Source organism: Sinocyclocheilus anshuiensis, unplaced genomic scaffold (genome assembly GCF_001515605.1).
Source record: "Sinocyclocheilus anshuiensis isolate Anshui unplaced genomic scaffold, SAMN03320099.WGS_v1.1 scaffold113, whole genome shotgun sequence".
Classification (NCBI taxonomy): domain Eukaryota; kingdom Metazoa; phylum Chordata; class Actinopteri; order Cypriniformes; family Cyprinidae; genus Sinocyclocheilus; species Sinocyclocheilus anshuiensis.
In genome coordinates this window covers 129,164-131,355 of record NW_015539827.1, presented here as the reverse complement: position 1 = coordinate 131,355, position 2,192 = coordinate 129,164, and the positions used below count along the sequence as shown (strand labels likewise).

The 2,192-nt window shown below is 39.6% G+C and overlaps 1 pseudogene; it reads right to left on the bottom strand.

The window, feature by feature from the left end:
• Nucleotides 1–2,192, bottom strand: part of LOC107684225 (adenylate cyclase type 2-like) — a 131,685-nt pseudogene that overhangs the window by 21,873 nt on the left and 107,620 nt on the right.

Sequence of the window (2,192 nt, the reverse complement as noted above, 5' to 3'; positions counted from 1 at the left end):
GACATGTGAATAATCCCGCCCACTCTAAAGCGGTACTGAACGGCAGTGGAAACGCAAACCGTGCTGAGCCGAACCGTGCCGTGCCGTACTGAGCCGTGCCGAGCTGAGTCGCACCACGCAGTGGAAAAGTGCCATATGTGGCCCTGTCTAAACTGGGAGCTGAGAACCAGCATCACAGAAGTGTCCTGGTTTCCACTCATTAGCAACTGGGCCGAGCTAACATTTGTGGCCTACATAATATTACATTACACTTGTGGTGTAGACATGACACTTTAAAAACTTCTTAACGTGACCAACTATGAACTGTCAAAAAGAGGGAAAATTCTATCATCACACTTCTGATTCACTTTACAAAAGAAGCCATATTAAAGCTTCTGTACAATCAAATATACTGTGCTTTCAAATTCCTGAAGACATTTGCAAAAACATGTATGTAGATTAAATAAACTTGAAGTTTGTCTAATACATCTTAGGAGGCTGAGGAATTATTATTTTTACACTAATCTAATCATAGTTCTGTCATTCTTTCAGCAAACTGGCACACACCACAAAGGCTTTCCAGTGTTCCAGGACTAGACCCAATTCACTCCTGAATTCACCAACGTTAAGTCACCTTGAGCATTAAGTGCTTTGCCAAAGAAAACATGGAATATCTCAGTTTTGGCAGGTCTTTCAACTCCAACCACAGACCAGCTGAAATATCATGACTTCAGAACCGATAGAGAGCAAAGCAAGACTGATACATAACCTGTTGTCTCTTCTCAAACTCCAGTTTGATGGGTGATTTTATACAGTTGCAGGTGTCTTGATATGTCTGTTTTAGCGCCAGTTCCATCAGATGCTTATGGTATGCTCCTGCCAGGTTCCCACATATGAAAATTATGATATTTGCCAGGATCTAGAGAAATAAAACAAATAAAAGTGAACTTACAAATCTGCACCGTTTTTGAGGCAAAGTTCTGACATCTACCAAGGGGAATTACTTACAGTTTTTTTTTTATTCGCTTTGGTAATATTTTCACAAGTAAGGTGTATTTTTTCAAAATTCTTAGTACAAAAATCCAAACTGATCACACTTGTAACATCGCTAGTCATTCTTTCAAAATCTGATCTCATAATTTCATTACAATTATACATATTTTCATCCACTCAATCATTGTTTCAAAACATAAGATTATTGTAATATAAATTGAGAACATTTGATTTCATCACCAAAACACAACAGTATGATCTTCTTTCAATTTAGTACTTTTAACAACAATGCAAGATACATGTTTCAAATCCCCTTTGTTGCTGAAATAATTACAGTAATACAGGCAATAATTGCCATGTTAGAAAATATACTTACATTACCTAGCTTGCATAACTTGTATAAAATCCATAATGTTTGTAAAAGTATTCATACAGTGTGTTACTGTATCAAAAGCTGTGATGAAGGTATGACATGGCCATAAGGTTTTGTGGTCAGCTGAACAGTCAGTATTTTTTAAACAACATTACAATCCTCTGAATGCACTGTATTTCAGTCCGTCACAGCCACATATTCATTCCTGTGGATGTTAAAACTTAATTTTCTGTATTTTTCTGTTTCATTTCCTGTGGAAATTAAACATGACGCTACCCTGACTACGGTCTGTATCCTCAGCAAACTCTGCAGTCCTATTTAGTGTGTATTCACACCTGTCTTGTTTGGTTCGATTGAATCGAACTCAAGTTCGTTTCCCCCTTTGGTGCGGATCTTTTGGGCAGGTGTGAATACAGCAATCGCACTCGGGTGCGCACCAAACAAACGTACCGAGACCCAGCTGAAGAGGTGGTCTCGGTTCGCTTCCAAACGTACTCTGGTACGGTTGAATGGATGAACCAATGAATGGATGACCTTAAGGTATGACATGGCCATAAGGTTTTGTGCTAGAACAGAGTTTACTGGCAATGCAGTATGGCATATGACTGAGGGTGTATTCACATCTGTCTTGTTTGGTTCGATTGAATCGAACTCAAGTTTGTTTCCCCCTTTTGTGCGGATCTTTTGGGCAGGTGTGAATACAGCAATCGCACTCGGGTGCGCACCAAACAAACGTACCGAGACCCAGCTGAAGAGGTGGTCTCGGTTCGCTTCCAAACGTACTCTGGTACGGTTGAATGGATGAACCAATGAATGGATGACCTTAAGCACACGTGTGGTTTTGTTT